General features: G+C 44.3%; 1 protein-coding gene across 8 annotated transcripts in view; it reads right to left on the reverse strand.

Moving 5' to 3' along the window:
* The window catches only part of CYB561 (cytochrome b561), a 259,428-nt gene that overhangs the window by 91,503 nt on the left and 147,668 nt on the right, over nt 1-20,257 (reverse strand). Inside the window, exon 5 of one of the 8 annotated variants that reach the window (XM_075845052.1) lies at nt 13,415-13,533. The exons of the other annotated variants lie outside the window; for them this stretch is intronic. The gene's annotated coding sequence lies outside the window, so the exon portion shown is untranslated. The remainder of the gene's footprint in view (nt 1-13,414; nt 13,534-20,257) is intronic. 8 annotated transcript variants of the gene reach the window in all.

Below are 20,257 nucleotides of genomic sequence, written 5' to 3' on the forward strand. Positions count from 1 at the left end.
AGTCTTTCTAACGAAGAAGAACCTGGCCGGGGAGGAAGACTTTTGTATGAAACCCCTCTTCAAATTATCCTTGATATAGGCTGACATGGATAGAATCTCTGGCAGGGAGAGAGGATATACCCATCCACGGGGAAGAGAAGCATTTGGAACCAGTTCAATGGGGCAGTCATAATTCCGATGTGGAGGCAGCATCTCAGCCTCTCTCTTGCTGAAGACATCCGCTAAACTAACGTACTGAGATGGTAGATCGGAGAGTGACTGAGGCAGTGGGGGCAAAACAGGGCGAACTTGTGACAGGCAATGGCTATGGCATCTGGGACCCCATTGGATAACTTCTCCGGAACTCGTGTCAAGAACCAGAGAGTGTAGGCGAAGCCATGGCAGGCCCAGCACAATAGGGTTAATAGCTTTAAGTAATACAAGGAAGGTGATCTGTTCTGAGTGAAGAGCTCCAACTTGTAGTGTCAATGGTTCTGTGATGAACACAATTAGATTGGACAATGGTAGGCCATTCACAGACGCAACAGCCAGAGGTCTCTCCAGAAGAACTGTGGGTAGATGTAAGCGATCCACTAGATTAAGCAGGATGAAATTTTCAGCTGCTACAGAGTCAAGATAGGCAGAGGAGGAACAGGATGTCTCTCCAGAGATGATTGCCACAGGAATCTATAATTTGGAAGAGATTTTGACGTTTGGAGACGTCTGACCTAGAGTTGCCTCTCCAGCCAACCCTAGGTGCTGGAGTTTCCCGGTTTCTGTGGGCATTGGCGCACAAAATGACCCTGAAGGCCACAACACAGACATAATCCAGAAGAGCGTCTGCACTGCTTTTCTTGTTCGGACAACCGGATTCTGTCTACCTGCATGGGTTCTTCAGGTAGCACACTAGTGGAAGGCAATAGTGGTCTCTGGACCGAGAGTGCTGGTCTGTGAACGCAGCTCTCCTGTCGAACCTCCCGAGTGCGCTCCTGCATCCTCATGTCAACCCGAGTGGCCAACAGGATGAGCGCATCCAAGGTAGAAGGAAGGTCGCGGGCTGCAAGCTCGTCCTTGATGTGCGAGGACAGTCCCTGCCAAAAGGTCGCCACCAATGCCTCATTGTTCCAACTTTGAAGCCAGGGTACAGAAGGAGATCGCATACTCTATTACTGTAGAACCCTCTTGCTTGGGGGTTAACAGATTGGCCGCGGCAGAAGATGTTCGGCCCGGCTCCTCAAACACGGCACGGAAAGACTACAGGAACAAGACTAGGTCAGTTCCTTGTTGTTCCAAGATGGAGTTCGCCCATGCGAGGGCCTTGCCAGCGAGGAGGGAGATGATAAACGCTACTTTGGCCTCCTCACAGGGGAAGAGATGAGCTTGTAGCCTAAAATTAACCATGCATTGGTTGATGAACCCTCTATGGGCTCTGGGATCACCGTCATAGCGAGGAGGAAGAAGCAGTGGAACTGTGGATCCGGAACAAAAAGGGAGAGCAACGGGCAGTGGAACAGCAACAGTCTCAGGAGGAATAACAGTGAGTTGATCCAGACGGGCAATGATGGAATTTACAGCCTCAAGGAGGTTGATCCGGTCGTGCCCTTAGGTCATGCATCTCCGTCTGTATCTTTTGAACTGCGGTCTTGGGCTGGCCAGCGGGTTCCATGGCCTGAGTTTATGGGTCACTATCACAGGGTACGTGGACCCACTAGGCTTCTCCGCCGTAGCGGAGAGGCAGATGGACTAGTCACAGTCTATGCAAGAGTCTATAACAGTACGTAGCACAAGGGTACCTGAAATAGTCCAGACAGTAGCTGAGGTGGGTGCAGCAGGTTGCGCCAGACGTGGCGGATGACACTGGTGCAGTAGGACACGACCAACACTAACAGGCTCAGGAACAAGGTCATAGCACGGGATACAGGTAGCAGGGCACGGGTAACAACAGGAACAGGATAACACTAAGGGACCATTTGCAATCCTCACATGGGATAAACGAACAACGCTCAGGCAAAGAGCAAAGGGGCAGGGCCCTTCTTATAGTCAAGGAAATCATGGGCAGTTGCTGGTGATTATTTCACATGTACGCACATGGGCCCTTTAAGGTCGGGCACGAGGGTGCGCACGTACCCTACAGGACACAGCGGACCAAAGCGGAAGGGAGCGCTGGCGTCTCCTAGGAAGGAGATGCGAGCCAGCGCTCACAGATCCATGCCTGCGGCCGCCAGGGGTTGAGTAAACCTGGCAGTCCGCGGCCATGGACGCTACATTTATGTCAGGCCAATTAAATCCAAATCTGTGACCCTGGAAAACATTCACTTGAATCCCAAAGGCAAAAAATCCCCAAAAACGAAGTAGCTGCACCTAGTTTTTTGGGAGATTAAGGCGTGCTTTGTTTTTGTGTTTTACACCATGCACACATTATTGCCTAAGGTATCAGATTGGAAGGAAATAAACGTGAGAGAAGTATTTTCTTTGCTCCAATACCCAAACACAATGGGGTCAAAGAATTTCTAGGTAAAGCAACAACATTCCTATTGTCCTTTCACACAAATAACTATGAAATTGCCCACGGAAATATGGCATAGAGAAGGCTGCAAAATCAGTGTGGAAAAATTAACCAATTATGCTCAGTAACAGAAGACAAAGGAAAAATAACATTTGTCACATGAATGATCAGAAGAGGAAGGCAAAGATCAAAACACAGTCCTTTCACTATGGAGTTTCAGTACCAACTAGTTTGCATTCCAGAAAATATTGTGTATAAACATTAAAAAAAAAAAAAAAAGGAGTTGAATACAGTTTTGAAATAGTACTCACAGATGTAGCAGAGCTCAGGTTATTAAACGGTTTGTACCAATACAACTCAGTAGAGTAGTCATAGAATATAAACCACTTAAAATAATCTAGGATATTGTGGCAAAGTGTCTTGCTGCATTGACAAATTCAGCTCTGCTACTTCTCTGGGTAGGATTTCAGTTATTTTATAAACTTGAATGCTTCTCCATTTTTTAACCACATATACTTAGGTGTCCTGATGGGCGGAGGCAAAATTCCATAAGTCCACTGTCACAGAGCAGTATTTTGGACAGTATTTTTAAGTCAAAATTAGGAGCAAATCCAAAACACAAAGTGCAAATATTGCCATTATAGTTTTTACTCTTTAGGTTCCACTTCTGGGTTTGGCTTACAAAAATACTGATGCAAAATACTCATTTGAAAGTGGCCCAAAGCCAGTTCTAGACGGCGGCAATATGGTTGCATTTAAAGGTTCAAATGACGGAGGAAAAATTCAGAACCTCTACTGAACCACGCTTCGATCAGTACAGGTTTCTCTGATGATGTAAGTTTGGTTCAGGAGAACCACGGTTGGTTTAGCTATTGCTGCCATAAAACATATCCTAAAATGTGACCCTCTGATAGAGAGATGCAGAGATCTAGAGAGATGCAGAGATCTAGAGAGATGCAGAGATCTAGAGAGATGCAGAGATCTAGAGAGGTGCAGAGATCTAGAGAGGTGCAGAGATCTAGAGAGGTGCAGAGATCTAGAGAGGTGCAGAGATCTAGAGAGGTGCAGAGATCTAGAGAGGTGCAGAGATCTAGAGAGGTGCAGAGATCTAGAGAGGTGCAGAGATCTAGAGAGGTGCAGAGATCTAGAGAGGTGCAGAGATCTAGATAAATAGGCCTAATATATGGGTCTAATGACACTAATGACACTGTGACTGTCACATCAATTAGTCTAAAGTATTCTGAAGGGAGCCCATTGATTTCTGTCCAATGCCTAATATGCCCTGTAGTGGTGCTGCAGGGAAATTGAACACTTTCTACAGTATGGGCAGATTAAACGGGCTATTCTTCACATCTACAGAAACCCAACCGACCCCATTGTAAGTCAAACGCCTGTGGTATCCATCATGCCACGGATCCGGCTATTTGTCATGGTTTATGTTATAAATATAAACCACAATGTAAGAATGAACAGAGCCTGAAGGCCCTTTTACACGGGCCAATGAGCGTTCATATGAGTGTACGTTCCCAATCATTGTCCTGTATAAACAGGGCAACGATCAGCCGATGAGTGAACAAACGCTCGTTCATCGGCTGATCGTACAATCGTATCGTTTACGCAGCACAAAAAATTATCGTCAGCAGCACATCTCCCTGTGTAAACAGGGAGATGTGCTGCCAACATGATGGAAATGCATGGGGACGAGCAATCATAGTAACAATTGCTCGGCCCCAAACAGAACTGATCATAAATCGTTGTAAAAGGAGCAAACAAGTGCTGATTAACCAGCTGTCTCGTTGATCAGCGCTTGATTTTACGTCTGATATCGGCCGATGTAAAAGTACAGATTATTATAGCGCTCAGCTTGGGGGTACCCTTCTAACAAAAACACCTTTATCTTCAGGACAACCCTGTTTCTTCGGACAGCTTTCTTGACGCTGGACTGATTGGCACCTGCCGAAACCCTTGGCGATCGGTTGTCATCAGCTGTGAAGTTGGAGGCACTTAGTATGTATTATTAGACGGTGAAAATGGAAATCAATAGTTTCAAAGTCCAAGTGAGAGACACCCTCCGGTAATAGCTGGGGGATTCCAAAATTGGAGACCACCCTCTATGCACCCATAGAAATGAAAGGCACAACCCCTTTAATGAATGTCACGTATAGATATTAGTTCTTTTAGCTTATTTGTTCTGATCTATAAACTACGAAACCATCAGTATTTGCTAAAAACCTGCGCAAGGAATTTGATGAGACATCTGTCCACCCTCAAAGTCATTTACAGATCCCCTGAGGTCCAATAGCAGGCTCTCGCATCGCACCAGCTTCAAATGCCTGGTGAGCAGCAACAAGAAGGAAAGGATAGTTTCATTGCACAGATCCAACGTTGATCTAATTTGCCATCTATTGTCAGCCTCTGTCTCTTTCAACGGTAAAACATGTTTCTGATGATCTTCGGTTGCTTAGCATCGCCTGCTATCTCAGTGTTATTGTGTCGAGTTGCAACATCTGTAGCACAAGGCCGATATAACATTCCTTCAGTTTAGAAATGTTTTTGTTTCCCTAAACCCTAAAGATTTTGTGGCTCACTTCACTGATTCAAGTTATAATGCTTCCAAAAAGCAACTGAGCAGCATCTAGTATTTGTAGTCTGAAGTAAAATCTCAGATTTCCAAAAAAATAAACTTAAAAAAAAATAAAATAGTTTGATCAATGTGTATTTTGGATCTCCTCACATATTTCAGTCTCAGGAAACTAAATTGACATTGCTTGCTCTCACCCCTTCTCCTGCGAGGCTGAGCTTGCCCTGAGCTACCTCTGAGACCTTCAGTGCATCCACAGGTCTCTTTGGCAACCAAGTGCTTAACGTCTCCCTAGCTTTTCCTTGCTCTGATTCAGATGGAGTATTGTGGTCCCCCACGCTCCTGCTCATTTAACATCTCTGACCTTCATTACCCAGATACATAACGGTTGTATCATTTCACATGCATGGAGCGGAGCTATAAACTTATTCCATTACACAAATTGGATGGAGACAAGTCAAAAGACTCCTTAAAAGTGGGTAAAAGGCATGAGGTGTAAACTGAAGTTCCTAGGACCCAAAGCAGAATCTGTAATAGATACAAGTAGATAGGATAGATACAAGTAGATAGGATAGATACAAGTAGATAGGATAGATACAAGTAGATAGGATAGATATAATTTTTTTTAATACTGGTTTCCTGTGGCAGAGCAACAGACAAGGTCCCAGGTGCGACTACAGCCTTTGAACTTCAGCTACTTGCACCCGTGGAAATGCAAAAACTGACGTCACTGTGCAGAAATAATGGCTACAGTTATGTCACAGAACCTGGATAATGCTCAAAATTATATCCCACCACAGGGACAATAAACAAAGTTACTATTATTACCATCTTTATATGGCACCAATATATTCTGCAGCGCTTTAAGACTGGGAAAGTAATAAAACAAGTAAAATGACAAAAAATCAAAACAAATTACAAAAAAAAAAAAAAGAAGTCCCAGCCCATACAAGCAATACAGTGATCTCTGCACAAGGATAAAAAATGCAGTGATGTCACAGCTCATACGTAATGACAGAAGCAAAGTAATAGCATGGAAAAAATAGTCACACTGCAGGGATTATGCAGAAAATGATGTTACAAAACAGAAATTCAACAGTCATAGTCCATGAATCAAACACTGAAGTAATTGGAAAGAATTATCGATCAGTAACGTCACAGGACAGGAATATAAAACAGTGATGTCATAGCTAACGTCTAAAAACCACAGAGATAAAACAAGGAATCATGACACAAGGATAATGAAGGGAATTGAAGAGGTTTCCGTAACTCAATGATGTCCTAGTACAGAAGTCAAACACATTGCCCATCATTTTGACAGAAAAATGTATTATTTTGGCCATAAATAAAACCCAAAACATCGGAATCTGTGACGGAAGCTCCTAATGGAGCTCCCTATATCATCACAAACTCAGTTGACATACTTTGTGGTTGTAGTGGCAAGCAATTGCCAACTAACTCTACTTCTTATAAATTCTGATATCGTATTTTTTAATAAGTAGAACTAGAGGTCAAGAAGGCTTGAGAAGGGCTTAAGGTAAATGTCCACTTTTGCAACCATATATTATTTGCACCAATGCATCTAAAATAAAAATATTAAGCAGCTTTGCAAACGGTTTTGATTAAAAATCTCTTAGGCCTTACGCACACGAACGTGTTTTTGCGTCCGCAATTAATCCACAAAAATGCAGATGAATTGCGGACCCATTCATTTCTATGGGTCCATGCACACGACAGTCGTTTCCACAGTCCGCGCATTGGCCGGGAGCCCGGCCTGCAAAAAAAATAAAAAAATAGGACAAGTCATTATACGGTCCGGATTTGCGGTCCAGGCTCATTGAACTCAACCTGTGCACAGTCCGTGATTTGCGAACGGCCGGCAGATGACACTCCGCGGTCGTCCGTGTGCATGAGGCCTTACCGTTTAATGTTCACAGTTCTTATGCAGAACTATGTTTTCATTGTTGAGTGTAAGGCCTCATTTACACGAGCGTGTGCATTTTGCGCACGCAAAAAAATGCAGCGTTTTGCTTGCGCAAAAGTCACTTGACAGCTCCGTGTGTCATCAGTGTATGATGCGCGGCTGCGTGATTTTCGCGCAGCCGCCATCATAGAGATGAGGCTAGTCGACGTCAGTCACTGTCCAGAGTGCTGAAAGAGTTAACTGATCGGCAGTAACTCTTTCAGCACCCTCGACAGTGAATTCCGATCACAACATACAGCAACCTGTGAATAAAAATAAAAAAAAGACGTTCATACTTACCAAGAACTTCCTGCTTCCTCCAGTCCGGTCTCCCGGCCGTTGCCTTGGTGACGCGTCCCTCTCTTGACATCCGGCCCCACCTCCCTAGATGACGCGGCAGTCCATGTGACCGCTGCAGCCTGTGGTTGGCCTGTGATTGGCTGCAGCTGTCACTTGGACTGAATTGTCATCCCGGGAGGTCAGACTGGAGGAAGAAGCCGGGAGTTATCGGTAAGTCAGAACTTCTTTTTTCTTTTTACACGTTCATGTATATTGTGATCGGAAGTCACTGTCCAGGGTGCTGAAACAGTTTAACTCTTTCAGCACTTTGGACAGTGACTGTCTCCTGACGTCGCGTACCGGAAAATTTGTTGCCGGGTTCAGTCAAAATGAGTTCGGCCGAACCCGGTGAAGTTCGGTTCGCTCATGTCTAAATTCTGACACTCCGTTTGGATGTTTGTAAACAGAAAAGCACGTGGTGCTTTTCTGTTTACATTCAGAGTTTGACAGCTCTTGCGCGAATCACGCAGTTCGCACGGAAGTGCTTCCGTGCGACCTTCGTGGTTTTCACGCACCCATTGACTTCAATGGGTGCGTGATGTGCGAAAAACGCAGAAATTTAGAACATGTCGTGAGTTTTTTTCAGCGCACTCACGCTGAGCAAAACTCACGGACTGTCTGCATGCCCCCATAGACTTGTATAGGTCCATGCGACCCGCGTGAAAAGCACGCGCGTCGCACGGACGTATATCACGTTCGTGTAAATGAGGCCTAATTCTGTTTTATGTATGCACAGCAATAAAAACTGATAAAACAATAGATATTTAGACATCAGAAGCCCTTGAGATTTATGGCATCTCTAATTATACAATATTTCTGTGGGTTGTATTTCAGGTAAATCGTTGTCCCAGAGTCTATGGCGCCATATAATGGATTCACAATACTGTTGTGTACATGATTTAAAGGGTTATTCCAAACTTATATAGTGATGGCATATGGCTAGGATATGCCATCACTTTATGATTGGTGGGGGTCTGACCTCTGGGACTTGCATAGATCCTAAAAATAAGGGGTCCGCAGCGCTGTTTTAGCGATGCGTCCCCTTTCTACATTTTATTTGCACTCCCGGCTACACAGAGAACTGCTTCAAGTGAATGGGGGCCATGCTGCTGACGGTGGCCGCTGTGCAAGGAAAAACAGTAAAGGGTCACCGGAGGTAAATTAGCATGCTGCTGACCCTTCATTCTCAGGATCCGGGGGGGTTCCAGATGTCAAACCCCCATCGATCATAAAGCAATAGCTTATTATAGTGAGAATGGGAAAAACTAAGGTTAGATCTAGACTAAAACTTCTTGTAGTTCTAATGATTGATTTTAACTAATGAGTGACTACTGCAGTCCACAAGATTGCATGTAACTCAATGTATTCATTCGGACTGCAGCTGAATAGTTAAAACCAATCAGTAACGCTACTAAAACTGTAGCCATGGTCTTAAACTTCACTTTTTTTAATCCAATCCCAATATTTTATCAAAAAGATAAAACTAAAGTTGGATACAAAATGGCCGACTTAAAAATGGCCGCCATGGTCAACACCCGGCTTGAAAAGTTAATATCACCAACCATTCCCATTTTATTTAGGTGTATCCATATAAATGGCGCACCCTGTAGAATAGCTGAAAGTAGAGGCCGCATCCCAAGATCATAATAAAATAAACCGCTTGAGGCACAGAAGGCAGCGAGACATCTGGAGCATATGGTAGCAATGCAATCGCAGAATGTGCTTGCTGTCAGTGAATAAAAACCTTTTTGGTTTACATCCAGAGGCTGCAAACCTATTAAGATCTAAACCATCTTACACCCCGCTCACTTGCTGTAGGCAAAATCATGACGTCATTGACACTCCAAGTAAGCGAGGTTTCGGCCGCATGCATATACCGCTAGGTAGGACCGTACCCGTATCAAGCTGTGCATGTGGTCATGACGGGTTGTATTACAATGGGTGCACCATCTTGCTGGAAAAAACTCAGGGAACGTGCCAGCTTCAGTGCATAAAGAGGGAAACACATCATCATGTAGCAATTTCAGATATCCCGTGGCCTTGAGGTTTCCATTGATGAAGAATGGCCCCACTATCTTTGTACCCCATATACCACACCATACCATCAATTTTTGTGTTCCAACAGTCTTGGAGGGATCTATCCAATGTGGGTTAGTATCAGACCAATAGCGGTGGTTTTGTTTGTTAACTTCACCATTCACATAAAAGTTTGCCTCATCACTGAACAAAATGTTCTGTGTAAACTGAGGGTCCTGTTCCAATTTTTGTTTTGCCCATTCTGTAAATTCAGTGCGCCGATCTGGGTCATCCTCGTTGAGATGCTGCAGCAGCTGGAGTTTGTAAGGGTGCCATTTGTGAGTAGCTAATATCCGCCGAAGGGATGTTCGACTGATGCCACTCTCCAGTGACATGCGGCGATTGCTACGCTGTGGGCTCCTGCTGAATGAAGCTAGGACAGCCACTGATGTTTCTTCATTAGTAACAGTTTTCACGCGTCCACATTTGGGCATATCCAACACTGAACCAGTTTCACGAAACTTGGCAAGCAGTTTGCAAACTGTAGCATGGGAGATGGGTGGTCTCGTAGGGTGTCTTGCATTGAAATCTGCTGCAATGACCCGGGTACTGCGTTCACCAGACATCAACAGAAATTTCTATCCGCTCCTCACGTGTTAACCTAAGCGACATGTCAATGGCTGTAAACAAAGAGAAGCTTGTAAATAACTCATGAAAGAATAAAGTAACGTTAAAACCAAGCACACCATTGTTTTTCTTGTGAAATTCTCGATAAGTTTGATGTGTCACATGACCCTCTTCCCATTGAAAAAACTAAAGTTGGATACAAAATGGCCGACTTCAAAATGGCCACCATGGTCAACACCCAGCTTGAAAAGTTTCCCCCCTCTCATATACTAATGTGCCACAAACAGGAAGTTAATATCACCAACCATTCCCATTTTATTTAGGTGTATCCATATAAATGGCCCACCCTGTATATTACACTCCAGGGTAATAAACAAACACCATGCTTTCTGTTGAAAAGTTATGAATGCTGTCAGAGGATCGTATTGAATGAAAATGATAAACTAAGCGTATGTTCAGATGCACTGTTTTCAGACGTAAGTCAGGCGTTTTACCCCTCAAATTACGCCTGAAAAAACGGCTCCATTACGCCCACAAACATCTGCCCATTGCTTTCAATGGGTTTTACGATGTTCTGTTCCCACGAAGTGTCGTTTTACGCGTCACTGTCAAAAGACGGCGCGTAAAAAGACGCCTGCATCAAAGAAGTGCCTGTCACTTCTTGGGACGTTTTTGGAGCAGTTTTTCATTGACTCCATTGAAACACAGCTCCAATAACGTCCGTAAAATACCCCGCGAAAAACACGAGTCGCTACAAAAACCTCTGAAAATCAGGAGCTGTATTCAGGCGAAAACAGCTCCGTAATTTCAGACGTATTTTGCTACTGCGTGTGAACATACCCTAAATTTTTTGGAAAACGGTCTGCAAACTGGCCATGTTAACCATTGCAGCCAATCAGCTCAGCTTTCACATGGAATACATCCGTGTGACGGCTGTTAAAACAACGGCTGACACGGACACATGTATTTCAATGGTTCAGATTACACGGCTGTTGTTTTAATGGACCGCGCGAAGGCAGTGGCGGATTAAGTAGACCATAGGCCCTGGGCTGTTATCCAAAGTTGGGCCCCCCTTTTCCACCGCCGCCCCCAAAACTATTGACAACATGTAGAAAAGAAGACAGCACGGCACACACCACTTGCAAAAGGTTTCTCTTTATTCCAAGATTGAGGCAGGCAACACGGGATTCAAAAGACAACAGAGCCAACTGTTTCACGTCCTTCAGATGCTTTATCAAGGTGGACGCAGGTTCAGTTGGAAGCCGGACCAGCGCGGTCCACAGCGGCAGTTAGTAGTGCTGCATAGTTTAAGATTATGTGCGGTTCGGGCGGCCATGGGCCCCCTGGGAGCCTCAGGTGGCCGCCCGAACCGCCCATATGATAATCCGCCATTGCGCGAAAGGTCCGTTGGAAAAAATAGAACATGTCCTATTTTATAAATTTTTGCTCATCCCTACATAGACTCAAGTCCATGGGAATCCGTGAAAATGGGTCCCGCACAAGTGTAACTCAGAAGTGAAACGTCCGTTTTTCACTCATTGGCATGAATCTGGCTTTAGGGTCCATTCACACGTTGTGGTGACATGAAGATCGGAATGTTGTAAAAAAAAAACAAAATAACAAAAAAACACATGCTGCATTTTTTTAAACCAAAACCAGAGTTGTATCAAGGAGAGAAGACACTTTAAAAAGGGTATTCCAGGCTAAAGAATTTTTTACCTATCTGATGAATAGGTGTAAATACTAGATTGAGGCCGGTCTCCCTGCTGGTACCCCCACTAAATCGCTTTAACAGGGGGGGGTCCCCATTCCCCCCAGCCTGCAATACGGCATTTGACTGGAAAGTTGGTGGGGCACGAGCGGTGCTGCTCCATTAAAAGTCTATGGGGCTGACAGGAAACAACCAAGTGCAAATCCGAACGGAAAATCCGCAACAAATAAGATACGTGTGAAGGCCTTATATTAATATGAGCTCAGCTTAGCCAATCAAGCAGACAACATGACAAAATTCACTGCAACACAGTTGCAGCTGTTTTAGGGTATGTTCCCACACACAGGATAACAGAAAATCTGCAGCACAAACTATAGAAAAACGCTGGTAAATCGGTCACAGAAATCAACCCCCAATTGTACGTTTTTCCTGCTCATATTGCTGCGGGGAGACTGCGTTATTTTCTGCAGCGGTTTTACCTGCGGATTTAGTGATAAACATCATAAACTATCCGCACGACTTTTGTGCATTTTTATTTCCGCAGCGCGGGCATGAGATTTTATAAATCTCATTAACTTTGCTGCTACCGTGAATGCTGCAGAATTTCCGCACAGAATTCCATTAGGAAATTCCGCAGCGTTTACGCCACGTGGGAACCCGGCCTTAGGGTGTATTCAGACGTTGTGGTAAAGTTAAAGCCAACAAAAAACAAAAACGAATAAAAAAAATACGCATTAATTTTTACAGTGATTTGATGCGTTTGTTTATGCGGCTGCATTTTCATATGGCTTCTTTTATATGGCTTTTACCGCGCCTCAATGTCTGAATACTCTCTCAGGCCAGGCCTTCACAGGTTTTAGCGTGTGCATGCTAAATGGCAATGTGATATTGAATGCAACGTTTACTTAAGGAATCGCATGACTTAGGGCTTATTCAGACGAACTAGTGTAAACTCGGACATGAAAAACGCCAGTATTTTGCGTCCAAGGCGCACCCGTGCCCGACCCGTTTTCACAGATCCCTCATAGACTTGCGTCTATTGAGGGATCCATGAAAATAGAACGTGTCCTATTTTTTCCACGGGCCCTTCACACGGTCTATTGAAACAACGGCCATGTGAACAGCCCCATTGAATTGCGTGGGTCCGTGTGCTATCAGTTTTTGTTTTTTTTAAGCACAGCAAATGGATAAATTGCTCATTTGAATAAGCCCTAAACGTGTACATGCGATGTCATATATCTGCAATTTCACAATCTCCTCACAATTATCACAGAAATTGAAACCACCCCTAGTGCCAACAAATGCAGCTCTCACACATCACATGCAATATTTCACTGTGGAGCCCTGGCCTAATCATACCACATGCCGCTGATCTCCTGCTATTCTTCCCTATGCAATGTAGAACAGAATGACATTATTTACCTCACCATTACTATGTAATATCACATATTTTATGGGAACTCTTTGGAAGACAAGACAGTTATTCACGTTCCTGCTATGACCTTATAACACAACAATAAAGAACCTCTTGGCCGGGGGATTTCTACATGAAATCATGGTAGGTATGATGAAGATGGCTTACATTTCACGTAGTTCCAGGGATATCACCGCCTGTGGATAACGTAAACAGATGCCATCTGGAGGAGTAGGACTAGTCAGCAATAACGCCTTAGTTCACATAAGTACACTCACCTTATACACAAAGAACTCTTCAGTAGTACAATCCACCGCAGTGCCGTCCTGGAGGGACTGCAGGTGGACTCATCAGTGGCGCTACAGCTGTCTAATCCAGTCCAACTCCATGTGGGTCACTAGAGGAAGAACCAGCAATTAACCCCTTAGGCCCCTGCAGATTGCGTTGCAGACTTTATGCTTTCTGCAGGTGAATAGACTTGATTTTCAGTGGCAGAAATTTATGCAACAAAATCTGCAGCGTGTGAAGGGGGCTTTATGGGGGTATTCAGGTGCTGTGGTTAAGGTGCAGTTGTAACCGCATTTAAAAAAATGTATTAAGTGCATGCGGTTTAACCGTGTTTTGCTGCAGTGTTTGATGCTGTTGTGGTTTAATACACATTTATTTAACATGTTTAACCTGCAAAAAAAAATGATAAAACAGAATGCGTTTTTATACAGTTTCAACCGCACCTAAACCACAACATTTAAATACACATCCCTTTTTCACATCCTTTGGTTGAATTTGATGGACATGTGTCTTTTTTCAACCGTACTATGTAATACCCGGGTGTATTCAGATGTTGCAGCTGAGGTGCGGTTCTTGCCACATGGCCGAGAACCACCAGGCGCAAAAAACGCATGCGGTTTTATCGCAAATGCACAATGATCTGCACCTGTACTAGATGCGGAATCATGGCAATCCGCAGTAAGGCCCCATGCACACTGCCGTGCCCGTAATCACGGGCCGCGATTGCGGGCACGACCGGCCGTGGACAGCCGCCCGCATTTTTGGCCCGTGCTCCCATACAAATCACCACAAAATTTCGGTAGGAAATCATATAGTAGAGATTTCATATGAAGGCATATGGAGAAATAGTAGAGCCCCGTTTTTTTACGGCCATTTTTGGAGCTGTTTTTCTATTGAGACAATGAAAAACAACTCCAGAAACGGCTCAGGAAGTGACATGCACTTCTTTTTTATGTGGCCTTTTTTTATGCGCCGTTTTTTTACAGACGGCGACGTAAAAACTGCCCCGTGGGAACAAAAACCCAGTTTTTCCCATTGAAATCACTGGCCAGATGTTTGGAGGCCTTCAGCTTCTGTTTTTTTCAGCCATTTTTCGGGTCGTTTACGGCCCGAAAAACGGCTGAAAATAAGCCGTGTGTACATACCCTGAAAACAGCTCCGTATTTTACAGCTGTTTTTGTTTCTGCGTTTGAACATACCCGAACGTATAAATAGTCTGTGTGACGGACGTTTTTTTTAAGAGGGCTGCATGTATTTCTATGGGGCTGTTCACACGGCCATTGTTTTAACGGACCGTGTGAAGGGCCCGTGAAAAAATAGGACATGTCCTATTTTTGTCCATTTTCACGGATCCCTCTATAGACTCAAGTCTATGAGGAACCCGTAAAAATGGGTCCCGCACGGGTGCGAATCGGACGTGAAAAACTGCAGTTTTTTACAACCGATTTCGTACACGTTCGTCTGCATATACCCTAAGACTGGTGTATAAACCGCCAGTGTTAGGCTTCATGCACATGACCGTAAGGGTTTATACTGTCTGCAAATATGGATCGGATGGCTACCGATACACATTCGTAGCTGTACGCAATTGCGGAAACGGCCATAGAATTCTATGGGCGAGTGCATGCCGCAATTGTGGACAAGAACAGGACATGTTCTATATTTTGTGGATCATTTGTATGGCCCGGACATACATCTGTAAATATATAGAAAGGTGTCCATGGCCAATAGAAATGAAAGGGTCTGCAATTACATCCGTAATTACATATTCAGTAATTGCGGATGAAAACTCGTGTGCATGGGGCCTAAGTAAATCTGACCCATTACTCTAATCTCTAATTTATCTGCACCGTTACAAACAACACAGGGGCATTTATAAATCCACTACTATTGACGACCAACTATTGAAAAACCATTGGGTGCCGGCATCTCTTTCCCGAACAGTGTGCGCTAGGGACCTTCACATTCTGAATCATGTTAATGAATGAGCCGTGTTTGGTGCAATTCTGAATCCCCGTACAGTTTTTCTGATAACTGGCGTAAATACATTAATAAATCTGCACCTATATATGTGAGTCATGATGAGATAATAATTCCCAATTATACAAAATGTAATCTTTCCATATAATTTAATGGCTCTCTGTAAATTACAATGCGTGTCTTAGCCTCTATTCACATCTGTTTATAACAGAAGCAGCAACGCCGTGACAGATCCGTTGCACGATGGACACCAGAAACGCCTGACGGCCCTCATTGACTTATAATGGGGTCCATCGTGTTGTGCTGAGGTGTCTGTCGTTCTGATGGAGCCTCTCATGAAGATGTAAACATAGGCCAACTCTGATCACTCGTGGTTTTTGTACTATGAAAACAGTTTTTTTTATATACATGCCATTACAATGTATTCATACAAATAAGTTGCCAAAATAAATCTCAAGTGAGACCCAAAATTGTATTACAAATACCAGTCATGATGATTTCATTAAAAGCAGCCACAATAGAAAACATAAACTAGAGAGATTCTAAAGAGAAGAAACACACTTATGTAAACATCCTGCATGACACATGTACTTCTGTACACATCAATTTCCAGACTTAGGAGCCTCCATTGCAGATTCCAACATTTTTGTCAGACAAATTAGCGCAGCATGCAGCGCTATTTTGTCCAGAAACATGAAGTAAACCATAACGGAAGCCTAACTGAACCCATTAAAGTCAAGGGGTTTCATCGGGCATCGTTGATGTCCGTCATTTGACGGATTCGGCATATACATTATTATTCTGTTCCTATGACGGAGCAGTATAATTGGAAAATGAACGCAGACGTGAGCCAAGACTAATGCATGTGGATTGGGTTTTCAAAATCCCGTGCAGAATTCTGGGCATGCTGCAGATTGTCACATCCGCAGCATGTCAATTTTGCGGACTATGCACAGATTTTCAACGCAGATTTCACTCTTTGCAATGTTAAGTGTGAAATCTGCGTGTAAGGCCGGATTTACACGAGCGTGTGCGTTTTGCGTGCGCAAAAGGTACTTAACAGCTCCGTGTGTCATCACCATATGATGCGCGGCTGTGTGATTTTCGCGCAGCCGCCAATATTATGACACTCTGTATGTTTGTAAACAGAAAAGCACGTGGTGCTTTTCTGTTTTCATTCATACTTTTTACTGCTGATGTGAGAATCACGCGTGTCACGCGGAAGTGCTTCCGTGTGGTGCGCGTGATTTTAACGCACCCATTGACTTCAATGGGTGCGTGATGCGCGAGAAACGCAGAAATATCGGACATGTCGTGAGTTTTACGCAACGGACTCACGCTGCGTGAAACTCATGGACAGTCTGCACGGCCCCATAGACTAACATAGGTCCATGCGACGCGCATGAAAAGCACGCGCGTTGCACGGACGTATTACACGGTCGTGTAAATCCGCCCTTAGACTGCGGATTTGAATGCACATTTGCTGAGGAAAAATCAGCCAAGTTTCCGGCCCGAAAATAAGTCGTATGAACATACCCTAGTTATTTGAACTACTATAATAATACTACAATACTATAATAATAAGGCATTACTATAATACTACTATATTACTATAACAATACATTACTATAACACTACATTACTATAATAATACTACTTTACTATAAAAATACCACATTACTATAATAATAGCGCTAGGTTTAAACTTAACGGAAATTTGAGATATTTCTCCACGTGCTTATTTCAACAATCCAGTTTTACAGTTTAAGTGTCGCTAAATGCAGTCCGGCGGCTCAGTTGGCAGCGATTGGCAGACACGCAAATTTCAAGATTAGGCAGCCCCCTCATAGACTGTGCCACAGTGCCCTCTATAGATACGGCCACAATGCCCTCTGTAGATAATGCCACAGTGCCCTCTGTAGATAATGCCACAGTGCCCTCTGTAGGTGCTGCCACAGTGCCCTCTGTAGATAATGCCACAGAGCCCTCTGTAGATAATGCCACAGTGCCCTCTGTAGATGCTGCCACAGTGCCCTCTGGAGGTGCTGCCACAGTGCTCTCTGTAGATGCTGCCACAGTGCCCTCTGGAGGTGCTGCCACAGTGCCCTCTGTAGATGCTGCCACAGTGCCCTCTGTAGATGATGCAACACACACCCCTTGTAGATAGTGCCACAGACACCCCCAGTAGATAGCTCTATTGTGGCTCCCTCTAGGAGTGGAATCCCCAGCCAGAGCGTTGTCGACGCTTTGGCCAGGGTTTCCTCTGCTGGAGGAGCCCCTGATGTCACAGTCCATACACAGTGACGTCAGGGGATCCTCCTAGACCGGAATGTGATGTCAGGGGCAACTGGCATAAGTGTCCATATGTGGACAGTGATGTCAGGGGCTTGCCCAGAGCTGGAGTCCTGGAGCAGAGCCACTTTTAGCACCATGCCTGGAATTCCAGCTCTGCTCCTGACATCACTGTTCATATATGACATAAACGGCCGCGTAAAAAAACGCATGCAAAAAAAAAGTGCATGCCACTTCTTGAGCCATTCTTGGAGCCGTTTTTCATTGACTCTATAGAAAAACAGCTCCAAAAACAGCCGTAAAAAAACGCTGCAAAAAACGCGAGTTGCTAAAAAAAAATCTGAAATTCAGCAGCTGTTTTCCCTTGAAAACAGCTCTGTATTTTCAGACGTTTTGGATTTTGTGTGTGCACATACCCTAGCAGTTTACTAAACAAGCTACTTTGCAAATACTTTGATGAACTGTTTTTGCACCATTCTCTCCATTCATATACGTAGCTGCTTTCAAAGTTCTTCTGGTTGCCCATGGAAACAGACAGCTGCTAATGTCCACTCTGCTGTCAGACAGGTGGCTTTTGGAATTCCTTTAGGCCAAATGCACACGATGCGTATTATGTGCGGACTTTCCGAGCTAATTTTCCTGTGGTAAATCCGCAACATAATACAGTACGAGCAAAGTAAATGAGATTTCAAGGAAAAGCATGGCAAGGGGGCGTGTTACTATGACACGCCCCCTTGCATGTTCGGCAGACAAGTACAAGACTGTCATCTCTCGCCAAAGATCATTCTTGTCCTTGTCTGGCGACAGCTGAAGAGTGAGAGCGTGCGCGTGCACACGCTCTCCTCTCTCCAGCTCTTGCTGTAACACTGTTCGTAGCTGATTGGACAGTGTCACAGCCATAGTAACACGCCCCGATGCCATTACACGCCCCATTGACAGTTCAGGAGGTTATTTAAATATCTGGCGCCAAACATAACGGCACCGATATCTAAATAACGGAGGAGGGTAGAAAAAAAATGGAAAGTGCCCCAGAGTTTGTGCAGCCCTGCCTATTACATGCGGCACTCAGCTGTACATGTATGGGCACGTGAAAGGTTCTCTTTAAAGGGGTTTTCCCATGAGAGACATTTATGACATATCCACAGGATATGTCATAAATGTCAGATAGATGCTGGTCCCACCTCTGGAAGCCGCACCTATCTCTAGAACTGGGCCCACTAATCCCTGTTCTACCTCTGTGTTGTGTCTGAACCAAGTGAATTCCGACCATGAAAAAGGTTATATGGTCGGGAGTTACGAAAACAGTGTAGCTTGCTGAGCTACGCTGTTTCCGCAAGTCACATAGAACTGAATGGTAGTTACGGAAATAGCGTAGCTCGCATGCTATGCTGCTTCCGTAAAAGCCATTCACTACTATGGGAGTTACGGAAACAGCGTAGCTCGGCGAGTCACGCTGTTTTTGTAACTCCCGACCGTATAAGCAGGAAGTGGCCGGGAGGCAGCGAGATCAGACAAAGTTAGAACGGGGTTTAGGGGGCCCCATTTTAGAGATAGGTGCAGGTCCAATAGGTGGGACCGGCAACTACCTGACATTTATGACATATCCTGTGGATATGTCATAAATGTCTCTCATGGGAAAAACCCTTTCAAAAGGGTGAAATCCTAAGTGAACATCCAGAAAATGAGAATGCTTGTTACTAAAATCAATGGAGAAAAACCTCATCCCTAGAACATGCTACACTTTGAAAAAATAAATTTAAAAAATCCAAAGCATCCAAAACCACCACAAACCAAAACATTTTATGAAGAATTTAAAGAGGCTCTGTCACCAGATTTTGCAACCCCTATCTGCTATTGCAGCAGATCGGCGCTGCAATGTAGATAAGAGTAACGTTTTTATTTTTAAAAAACGAGCATTTTTGGCCAAGTTATGACCATTTTTGTAGTTATGCAAATGAGGCTTGCAAAAGTCCAAGTGGGTGTGTTTAAAAGTAAAATTCCAAGTGGGCGTGTATTATGTGCGTACATTGGGGCGTTTTTAATACTTTTACTAGCTGGGCGTTCTGATGAGAAGTATCATCCACTTCTCTTCAGAATGCCCAGCTTCTGCCAGATCACGCTGTGACGTCACTCACAGGTCCTGCATCGTGTCAGACGAGCGAGGACACATCGGCACCAGAGGCTACAGTTGATTCTGCAGCAGCGTTTAGACTTACCTGCTAACGCCGATGCTGCTGCAGAATCAACTGAAGCCTCTGGTGCCGATGTGTCCTCGCTCGTCTGACACGATGCAGGACCTGTGAGTGACGTCACAGCGTGATCTGGCAGAAGCTGGGCATTCTGAAGAGAAGTGGATGATACTTCTCATCAGAACGCCCAGCTAGTAAAAGTATTAAAAACGCCCCAATGTACGCACATAATACACGCCCACTTGGACTTTTACTTTAAACACGCCCACTTGGACTTTTGCAAGCCTCATTTGCATAACTACAAAAATGGTCATAACTTGGCCAAAAATGCTCGTTTTTTAAAAATAAAAACGTTACTGTAATCTACATTGC

Source organism: Rhinoderma darwinii, chromosome 13 (genome assembly GCF_050947455.1).
Source record: "Rhinoderma darwinii isolate aRhiDar2 chromosome 13, aRhiDar2.hap1, whole genome shotgun sequence".
NCBI classification, from domain to species: Eukaryota; Metazoa; Chordata; class Amphibia; order Anura; family Rhinodermatidae; genus Rhinoderma; species Rhinoderma darwinii.